The following is an 11993-nucleotide window of genomic DNA, read 5'->3' as shown; positions in this document are numbered from 1 at the left end:
GGATATTCAAAGATTGATGGATGAAGGGCTTATCCATATTTTTCAGTCGAGAGATGTAAATGATGTGAATGTGATCGTGCCAACGTTCAAGACCCCCAAGCGGGTAGTTATCCAGTTCGATAGCAGCAACAATAATAATGTTAATAGATCGGTATCATCGTTGGTTATACGATTAGCGGGCCCTGTCCCCTACTCATCTGATAAAGCTATGCCATATCAATACAATGCCATAATGATTGATAATTGTCAAGAGGTTCCTCTACCAGTTGTAGATTCTATGGTAAATATTAATGATATTGCGAAGGTGACCCGTAGTGGTCGTGTGCTTGGTCTGGTTATTCCGAAGGAGGTAGAAGATGCGGCTTCCAGTAAGAAGGATGAAGTTCCAGTAGCAAATCCGGTTAGCACTCCAGTGTGTCAGTATGGTGAATCCAGCAAACTGAAGGCTAGTGATGATGATGAAGTTTTGAAATTGATAAAGAGAAGTGAATTTAATATGGTGGAGCAGCTGCTCCAAACCCCGTCAAAGATCTCTGTGTTGTCACTGCTAATGAATTCTGAAGCACATAGGGAGGCATTATGGAAAGTGCTCAAACAGGCTTATGTTGAACATGACGTGACCGTGGATCAGTTCGACCACATTGTTTCCAACATCATTTCTTGCAATAATTTGAGTTTTGTGATGAATAGCTTCCCGAGGAAGGCATGAATCACAATTTGGCACTCCATATTTTGATGAAATGTAAGGAGGACACTATGTCAAATGTGTTGGTTGACACTGGTTCATCTTTGAATGTGTTGCCAAAATTAACTCTGTCGAGACTTTCTTACCAAGGGCCCCCAATGAGATACAGTGGTGTGATTGTTAAGGCGTTTAATGGTTCTCAAAAAACTATCATTTATGAAGTGGATATTCCAATTAAGATAGGTCTGAGTGATTTCTAAATTACTTTCCAAGTAATGGATATCCACCCGGCCTACAGTTGTTTATTAGGAAGGCCATGGATTCATGAAGCTGGAGCAGTGACGTCTACTTTACACCAGGAGCTAAAATTTGTGAAGAATGGCAAGCTTGTCATTGTTTGTGGAGAAAAGGCACTATTGGTAAGCCATTTGTCATCTTTTTCATATGTTAAATTTGAGGAGGAGGTTGGAACGCCGTTCCAAGCCTTGTATATTACTGAAGAGAAGAAAACTAGGGCACCCATGTCTTCTTTAAAGGATGGACAAAAGGCTATTGAGACTGGAAGCATTGATCAGTCGGGTCGTTGTTGGTGTAAGCCCTAGAGGCCAATACTTTTGGTACTTGTATCGAATTATTTATTAATAATAAAAGGCTTTTTCTTCATTATGTTTATTTAATAAAGTCCCTAAAATAGCTAGTCCGTTTAATGTATCAAGTGTGACTTAATCATGAGATCACATTAAACATAAGGACACTATTCTTAAAGTATCCGTAGTCGAGCTTTATTGTGAAGTGGGATAACATTAAAGCATTAAGACTATTATGTATATAGACTGATGATCACATCTCATGGATCATGGATAAGGAGTTATCAAGTCTTAAACATAGGTATGAATATTAAGAGTAATATTTATACTGGATTGACCTGCTATGAGAATACTATATAGAATGTTATGCAAAGTGTCATAATTTATTCTCATGGTGATAATGGTGTATACTACCCTTCGACCTGAAACCACTATGGACCCTAGATGTAGAGTCGAGTGCCTTATCGCTGATCAAACATTGTCCGTAACTGGATGACCATAAAGACAGTTGATGGGTACTTCACGAAGCATGCTAAGGGACATGAGTGACCTAGATGGAATTTTCCCATCCCGCGTAACAGGATAAATGTCTATGGGCCCAATATTGAGCTAGACAAGGATGACACGGTCTATGCATTGTGTTCAATATAGACATAAGGGCAAAAGGGTAATTGTATACATAAGTATTATCACAAAAGGATTTGTCAGATCACATGACATTTTCGTGTCTTGGGTAGCAGTGATGTGTTGCTAGATACCGCTCACTGTTTATTATGTTAAATACATGATTTAATATAATTGCCAATGCCACGAAAACCTACAGGGTCACACACAAAAGGACGGATTGATGAGAGATATAGTAACTAAGGAATACCGTAATGTACGGTGCACTTATGTGAATTATAGAACATCGTAAGGTACGATGTACTTAAGTAGAATATGAAATATGGTAAGGTACCACGCGCTTAAGTGATTTTGGCATATTATAAGATATGGGCCACATGCACTTGAGTGGGCTTTTTAGCTTGCAGCCCACACAAGTGGTTCTATAAATAGAACCCTTGTGTAGAAGCATTTGTGTAGTTACAATTTCGTTTCTATCTCTCTCTCTCTCTCTCTCTCTCTCTCTCTCTCACTCAAAGCCTTCATTTGTAGCAGCTAGCACTGAGATTGAAGGAATTCGTTTGTGTGGACTGAGTAGAGGCGTTGTCATCGTTCAACGTTCGTGATCGCTCCGTAGATCTGCATCAAAGGTTATAATCGCCACAACAGGTAACGATTTTATCACTGATCATGCCCATTCATAAGGATCACTAAAGGAGAAATTGTAAATTCCGCTGCATCATGGATCACTCTTCTCCATCAGTGGTATCAAAGCCACTTACGAAACCATGCATCTGATAGCTGTTTATTTTCTGTATTTTCTGTATTAATACGATTAAAAGACAGAATGAATCAAAGAATAAATGAGTAATTAAATTTGGCATCATGTGTGTACGATTTGGATGATTGATGTTAACTATGCTTCGGAATTCGACGTTAGTATGGTGAAGCAACGATACATCGATCGTCCATAGGTTATGCAATTGAGATCGATCAAGTTATATATATGATATAAGTAATCCTGATGAAAAATACGGTATATATGATATACTGTTTCTGTTTCGTTCATTCAAACACTTAATGGTTGTTTTCCTTTGGGCGATCAATGGTCGTTTGCTTCTTGATCCGACATTAGTATGGTGAAGCAATGACGTGTTAATCAATCATACTGAATCAACAATCGAGGTGTGTTTGATGGTCTAAAATTGGTGCATTAGGGTTAATGACGGCACAAGGGTTGTGTTGTCAAAGAGTTATGCGATTAGGGTTGTGACTGCGCAAGAGTTGTGCTTTAAAGTATCAAGTGTTGATGCGAAAAACAACGTCGATTTCAAATGAATTGTTCATCAAAAAATTTGGCCAGGGGTGCTGCCCCTTCAAACCCGCAAGGGGGCACTGCCCCCTTGACCCACCATCCGCTGATCGGTCAGCGGAACCCCCGTCCCGCTGACCGGGCAGCGGACCCCCAGCTAACTCTGCATAGTGTGATCGGTCGCCGAAATTTAATTTGGTTTTAATTAATTAAAAGAATTAAAATTAATAATAATAATGTGTTTATTATTATTGTCTTGTGGTGATCGGTTATGGCCTTAGTTTTCCTTTATTTTATTTTGGGTTTTTAAAATACGACCTGCGTGTCGTGCCTCTCATTTAATCTCTTAATGTAACTTCTTTTCTCATCTCACTCCCTCATATGTAAAACGAGTTTCTTTTATGTAATCTAATGTTATGAAGAAAGAGAAGAATTCAATATCAAAGGAGGACAACCTTGAAGATCTTGCTTGGAGAAGCTTAGGTCGTTATTAGGTTAGCTTAGGTTCTCTCATTGGCTTGGGAGAACAATTGCGCTAGGGGCCATAACTGTTTCATTATGTATGTTGATGCATGTGAGAGACGATTTATAAGATAAATAATCCGGTGAGATCAGAATAATTGCAAATTCCCTCAAATTAAATATTAAGTTTATGCTTTCCAAGTTTTAGCACTCATCAAGACTAGTATCGAATAATGTAGGTTTCGCTTATGCGAGGTGCATGTTCTATATTATTAAGGTGCGATGGGATAATTGTAATATCCAATTGCTAAAAAATGGGTCAAACTTAACTAAACAAATTATAATAAGATTTTATATGTTTAGAAGCAAGAGTTGGAAATGATCCATGTGATGGATTGGTATAAGGAGTTATTCACCCAACTAAAATATTCGAGAGTTGTATTAGATACAATTGGAAGGAGTTCCTACCTAAATAACTTAGTTTTGTGTAATCCGCCTACGCGGACTTAAAACAAAGTGAAATGTGGATCTCGACCCACTAGAAAATCTTCCAACGGGATTTTCCGAATCAAATGGTGAGGGTCATTTGTTTTGAATAAAATACTGGGAGCATATTTAATTAAAGGCCTAATTAAATATGTTATTGATACTTATATTTTTATTATTTTCATGTAGATTACCATGGCAACAAACACCTCTAACAACATTTTGTGATCAATCCTTGACAAGGAAAAATTGTCTGGGACAATTTTTTTGGATTGGCACCGAAATTTGAGGATTATCCTCAAACATGATAGAAAGTTGTATGTCTTGGAGAAACCTGTTCCTGAAGAGGAACCTCCTGGTTCTGCACCTAAGGCAGAAAGAGATGCTTATAAGAAGCATGTCGATGATGCCAATGAAACTGCTTGTCTCATGCTAGCTACCATGAACTCAGAGTTGCAAAAGCAACATGAGAACATGGCAGCGTTCGATATGATCGAACACCTGAAGATGCTCTATCAAGAGCAAGCAAGGCATGAAAGGTTTGAAGTTTCAAAAGCCCCTTTTCAAGGCAAGTTAGCCGAGGGAGCCCCTGTAGGTCCCCATGTGCTCAACATGATTAGGTATGTGGAAAACCTTGAGAGGTTGGGTTTTCCCCTCGGAAAGGAACTTGCGACTGATTTGATCTTGCAATCATTGGCAGATAGATTCAGTCAATTTGTCCTAAATTTCAATATGAATGATATAGACAAATCTCTTCTTGAACTGCTAGCCATGTTAAGAACTACTTAGCAGAATCTGAAGTCAAAAGGGAAGTCCATTCTGATGATCGGAAATGGAAAGAGACAGAACAAAAGACCCACCAAGCAGGGTGATAAAGGGGAAGACAAGGAAGTTGCCAAACCCAAACCCACTATTGCTGCTTTGAAGCCTAGTGGAGGCATAGCAAAAGAAGGCACCTGCTTCCATTGCGGTAAGACCGGACACTAGAAGAGAAACTGCCCAAAGTACCTGGAAGATAAGAAGAATGGAGTAGAGACTTCAACTTCAGGTATTTTTGTTATTGAAATTAATTTATCTACTTCTGCATCATGAGTATTAGATACTGGATGTGGTTCTCACATTTGTACCAATGTGCATGGGCTAAAAAGGAGTAGAGATTTGGCAAAAGGTGAAGTTGACCTACGAGTTGGTAATGGAGCAAAGGGTGTTGCTTTAGCCGTAGGAACTTATGTATTGACTTTACCTAGTGGTTTAATAATTCAGTTAGAGAATTGTTATTATGTACCTACAATTAGCAAGAATATTATTTCTGTCTCTTGTTTGGACAAGTTTGGTTTTTCTTTTATAATAAAGTACAATTATTGCTCAATTTATTTGAATGATATATTCTATGCTACTGCACAAATGAACAATGGACTATATGTCCTTGATCTTGAAATGCCTATTTATAACATTAATACCAAAAGGATGAAACCTAATGAGTTAAATCCAACTTACCTTTGGCATTGTCGATTAGGCCACATAAATGAGAAACGTATTTCCAAACACCATAAAGATGGACTCTTGGACTCTTTTGATTATGAATCATATGAGACATACAAATATTGTTTAATTGGAAAGATGACAAAGTCTATATTCACGAGAAAAGGTGAAAGAGCTAATGATCTTTTGGCCCTCATACATACTAATGTATGTGGACCACTGAACATACCAGCCAGAGGAGGTTTTCAGTACTTCATCACATTTATTGATGATTTCAGTAGATATGGTTATGTGTATTTAATGAAACACAAATCAGAGTCCTTTGAAAAGTTCAAGGAATTCAAGAATGAAGTACAAAACCAACTAGGTAAGAATATTAAAATTCTTCGATCGGATCGAGGTGGTGAGTATTTAAGCCTAGAGTTTGATGACCATCTGAAAGAGTGTGGGATCCTATCCTAACTTACTCCTCCTAGAACACCCCAATGGAATGGTGTATCTGAGAGAAGAAATTGAACCCTGTTAGACATGGTCTGATCCATGATGAGTCACACCGATCTTCCAAACTCCTTTTGGGGACATGCACTATTGACAGCAGCTTACACACTTAACCGTGTTCCATCCAAAAAGGTTGAGAAGACACCATATGAGATATGGAGTGGTAAGAAACCACATATGTATTACATGAAGATTTGGGGTTGCGAAGATTATGTGAAACGACAAATTTCAACTAAGCTTGAGCCCAAATCTGACAAATGCTTATTTGTGGCGTATCCTAAAGAAACAAGAGGGTATTACTTCTACAATCCTTCAAAGGGAAAAGTGTTTGTCGCTCGAACTAAAGTTTTCCTAGAAAAGGATTTTATTTCCAAAGGAATCAATGGGAGGAAAGTAGAGCTTGAAGAAATTCAAGAATCACAAAGCATTGATACACCTATGGAGGAATTAGAGCAGGAAACACAAGTAGTTGTGAAAAAGCAACCTGCTCAAGTAGAACAAGACCAACGTAGGTCAAGCAGGATACGTCACCTACCTGAGAGATATGGATATCTCATAACTGATCAAGGTGATGTATTACTCATGGATCAAGATGAGCCTGTGACCTACCAAGAGGCCATAATTGGTCCCGAGTCTGAGAAGTGGCTAGAAGCCATGAAATCTGAAATAGATTCCATGTACACAAACCAAGTTTGGATCTTGGTAGAGCCTCCTATAGGAGTTAACCCTATAGGATGCAAGTGGGTCTTCAAAAAGAAGACTGACATGGATGGTAAGGTACATACCTATAAGGCAAGACTAGTTGCAAAAGGATATAAACAAATTCATGGGGTTGACTATGATGAAACCTTTTCACCAGTTGCAATGCTTAAATCTATTCGGATTTTACTTGCTATCGCTGCATATCATGATTATGAAATATGGAAGATGGATGTCAAAACTGATTTCCTTAATGGGAATCTTCTTGAGGATGTGTACATGACACAACCTGAAGGATTTGACATACCAGAAGAAGCCCAAAAGATATGTAAGTTACAAAGATCAATCTATGGATTGAAGCAAGCTTTCAGAAGCTGAAATCTTTGTTTTGATGAAATAGTAAAACAATATGGATTCATCAAGAACGAAGATGAGCCTTGTGTCTACAAGAAGGTTAGTGGGAGCATGATCATTTTCCTTGTATTATATGTAGATGACATATTACTCATTGGAAACAATGTCCCTACCCTGCAACAAGTAAAGTCTTGGTTGGGGAAATGCTTTTCTATGAAGTACCTAGGTGAAGTAGCCTATATATTAGGAATCATAATCTTTAGAGATAGATCACAAAAACTACTTGGCCTAAGTCAGAGTACGTACATAGACAAAGTCCTGAGACGCTTTAATATGCATGATTCCAAGAAAGGATTCATACCTATGCAACATGGCCCGTGTCTATCAAAAACACAACCCCCTTCAACTAAGGAAGAAAAAGATCGCATGAATAAGATTCCATATGCATCTGCAATAGGATCTATCATGTATGCCATGTTATGTACTTGACCAGATGTCTCGTATGCTTTAAGTGCAACGAGTAAGTACCAATCTGATCCTGGTGATGCTCATTGGGTAGCTGTCAAGAATATCTGTAAGTATTTGAGAAGGACTAAGGACTCATTCTTGATATATGGAGGTTAGGAAGAGCTGGCTGTAATTGGATACACCGATGCTAGATCCCAGACAGATAAGGATGACTTTAGATTGCAATCTGGTTATGTGTTTTGCTTAAACGGTGGCGTTGTGAGCTGGAAAAGTTCAAAGCAAGATACAGTTGTTGATTCTACAACCGAGGCCGAGTATATTGTTGCCTCAAGTGCAACAAAGGAAGCTATTTGGATCAAAAAGTTCATTAGTGAACTTGTCATAGTTCCTAGCATTGTGGATCCCATTGGTCTCTATTGTGATAACAATGGTGCTATCGCACAAGCTAAGGAGCCTAGATCTCACCAACGATCCAATCACATACTTAGGCGTTATCACCTTATTCGAGAGATAATAGATAGAGGAGATGTGAAAATATGCAGAGTACCTACACTTAACAATATTGCTGACCCACTGACAAAGCCTCTTGCGCATCATAAGCATGATGGCCATACTAGATCTATGGGCATTAGGGGTATGCCTGATTGGCTCTAGTGCTAGTGGGAGATTGTTGGTGTAAGCCCTAGAGGCCAATACTTTTGGTAGTTGTATCGAATTATTTATTAATAATAAAAGGCTTTTTCTTTATTATGTTTGTTTAATAAAGTCCCTAGAATAGCTAGTGCGTTTAATGTATCAAGTGTGACTTAATCATGAGATCATATTAAACATAAGGACACTATTCTTAAAGTATCCGTAGTCGAGCTTTATTGTGAAGTGGGATAACATTAAAGCATTGAGACTATTATGTATATAGACTGATGATCACATCTCATGGATCATGGATAAGGAGTTATCAAGTCTTAAACATAGGTATGAATATTAAGAGTAATATTTATACTAGATTGACCCGCTATGAGAATACTATATATAATGTTATGCAAAGTGTCATAAGTTATTCTCATGGTGATAATGGTGTATACCACCCTTCGACCTGAAACCACTATGGACTCTAGATGTAGAGTCGAGTGCCTTATTGCTGATCAAACATTGTTCGTAACTAGATGACCATAAAGACAGTTGATGGGTACTCCATGAAGGATGCTAAGGGACATGAGTGACCTAGATGGAATTTTCCCATCCTGCGTAACAGGATAAATGTCTATGGGCCCAATATTGAACTGGACAAGGATGACACGGTATATGCCTTGTGTTCAATATAGACATAAGGGCAAAAGGATAATTGTACACATAAGCATCATCACACAAGGATTTGTCATATCACATAACATTTTCGTGTCTTGGGTAGCAGTGATGTGTTGCTAGATACCGCTCACTGTTTTTTATGTTAAATACGTGATTTAATATAATTGCCAATGCCGTGAAAACCTATAGGGTCACACACAAAAAGACGGATTGATGAGAGATAGAGTAACTAAGGAATACCATAATGTACGGTGCACTTATGTGAATTATAGAACATCGTAAGGTACAATGTACTTAAGTAGAATACGAAATATGATAAGGTACCACGCGCTTAAGTGATTTTGGCATATTATAAGATATGGGCCACATACACTTGAGTGGGCTTTTTAGCTTGCAGCCCACGCAAATGGTTCTATAAATAAAACCCTTGTGTAGAAGCATTTGTGCAGTTGAAATTTCATTTATCTCTCTCTCTCTCTCTCACTCAAAGCCTTCATTCGCAACAACTAGCACTGAGATTGGAGGAATCCGTTCGTGTGGACTGAGTAGAGGCGTTGTCATCATTCAACGTTCGTGACCGCTCCGTAGATCTGCATCAAAGGTTACAATCTCCATAAGAGGTAACAATTCTATCACTGATCATGCCCATTCGTAAGGATCACTAAAGGAGAAATTTTAAATTCCGCTGCGTCATGGATCGCTCTTCTACATTAGTCGTATGGTAGAGATTGCTGGGAACAAGAATATGGTTGGATTGGGATTTCAACCAGGATCGTTAAACGTCAGAACTGAAGTTGTGCAACCGAGTTTCCGTAGTGGAGGGTTCATTCATGGGAATGATCATCACTTAGCTGCTGTAATTGAAGATAGTGATGATGAAGGCAAAGCTTGCGCCAACTTTGTGACACATGGCCAGACTTGCAACAATTGGGTTGATGTTGATGTCCTTACTATTATTCATCTCTCTAAGTAATTTGTTTTCATTTTTTAAGAAAAATCCTTCTCCTATGCCTAAGGTAGAAGAGAACATTGTTGGGCATTTCTATTATCATCAATAAAATACAATTTTATTCATCCACATCTATGAGGTTTTATTTTAATTATTTTTTTTGCTTTTTTGAAAATGGTAATCACAAGAAAACATACATAAATAATAATCTTCCATCCGCATAATATTTGGTCACAATTTACTTCTCTAAAATCAAAATATCAAATCATTATGCAGGTTGGTTCTCAAATCCATTGAATACAATGATCCTACTCCCTCTCCAAACTTTGATTTCCCTGTGTTTAAAGCCGAGGAAGATTCTGATGATGAAGAAGTATCTGATGAATTATCTCGTTTACTTGAGCACGAGGAAAAAGCCATTCAGCCGTTCGAAGAGCAGATTGAACTAGTTAACTTGGGTTCCGATGACGATGTGAAGGAAGTCAAGATTGGGTCTCAACTGTGTCCAGAAGCTAAGAAGGGGTTGATTGATCTTCTTCGAGAATATTCAGATGTGTTTGCTTGGTCCTATCAAGACATGTATGGGTTGAATTCTGAGATTGTGGAGCATAGATTGTCGTTGAAGCCAGAATGCCCGCCAGTCAAGCAAAAGTTGAGAATAGCTCATTCTGATATGGTGAAGGAGAATTGCGGTCCAAAACGCAGCGGAAATTAAAATTTTCTCCTTTAGAGATCCTTACGAATGGTCATGATCATTGATAGAATATTTGCCTCTTGTGACGGTTGAAACCTTTGGTGCAGATCTCTTGTGACAATCAAAAACCTTTGATGCAGATCCACGAAGCGATCACGAACGTTGAATGATGACAACGTCTCTACTCAGTCCACACGAACGGGTTCCTTCAATCTCAGTGCTAGCTGGTACGAATGAAGGCTTTGAGTGAGAGAGAGAGAGTGAGAGAGAAAACGAAAATAATGCAACCGCAATGAATGCTTCTGCACAAGGGTTCTATTTATAGAACCACTTGTGTGGGCTTCAAGCTAAAAGCCCACTTAATTGTATTTTGGCCCATATCTTATAATATGCCCAAAATCACTTAAGCCCATGGTACGTTACCATATTTCGTATTCTACTCGAGTACACCGTACCTTACGATGTTCTATAATTCACTTAAGGGCACCGTACCTTACGGTATTCCTTAATTACTCTATCTCTCATCAATCCGTCCTTTGTGTGTGACCCTGTAGGTTTTCGTGACGTTGGCAATTATATTAAATCACGCATTTAACATAATAAACAGTGAGCGGTATCTAGCAACACATCACTGCTACCCAAGACACAAAAAATGTCATGTGATCTGACAAAACCTTATGTGATAATACTTATGTGTATAATTACCCTTTTGCCCTTATGTCTATATTGAACACAAGGTATAGACCGTGTCATCCTTGTCCAGTTCAATTTGGGCCCATAGACATTTATCTTGTTATGCAGGATGGGCAAATTCCATCTAGGTCACTCATGTCCCTCAGCATGCTTTGTGGAGTACCCATCAACTGTCTTTATGGTTATCCAGTTACGGACAACGTTGGATCAGCAATAAAGCACTCGACTCTACATCTAGGATCCATAGTGGTTTCAGGTCGAAGAGTGGAATACACTATTATCACCATGAGAATAACTTATGACACTTTGCATAACTTTCTATATAGTATTCTCATAGCGGGTCAATCCGGTATAAATATTACTCCTAATATTCATACCTATGTTTAAGACTTGATAACTCTTTATCCATGATCCATGAGATGTGATCATCAGTCTACAAACATAATAGTCTTAATACTTTAATGTTATCCCACTTCACACTAAAGCTCGACTACGGATACTTTAAGAATAGTGGCCTTATGTTTAATGTGTTCTCATGATTAAGTCACACTTAATACATTAAACGGACTATCTATTCCAGGGACTTTATTAATCAACCATAATAAATAAAATGCCTTTTATTATTAATAAATAATTCGATACAAGTACCAAAAAGTATTGGCCTCTAGGGCTTACACCAACAATCTCCCACTAGCACTAGAGCCAATCAGGCATAC

Source organism: Lathyrus oleraceus, chromosome 2, assembly GCF_024323335.1.
Source record: "Lathyrus oleraceus cultivar Zhongwan6 chromosome 2, CAAS_Psat_ZW6_1.0, whole genome shotgun sequence".
NCBI classification, from domain to species: domain Eukaryota; kingdom Viridiplantae; phylum Streptophyta; class Magnoliopsida; order Fabales; family Fabaceae; genus Lathyrus; species Lathyrus oleraceus.
Note: the sequence above shows the minus strand (reverse complement) of the source record.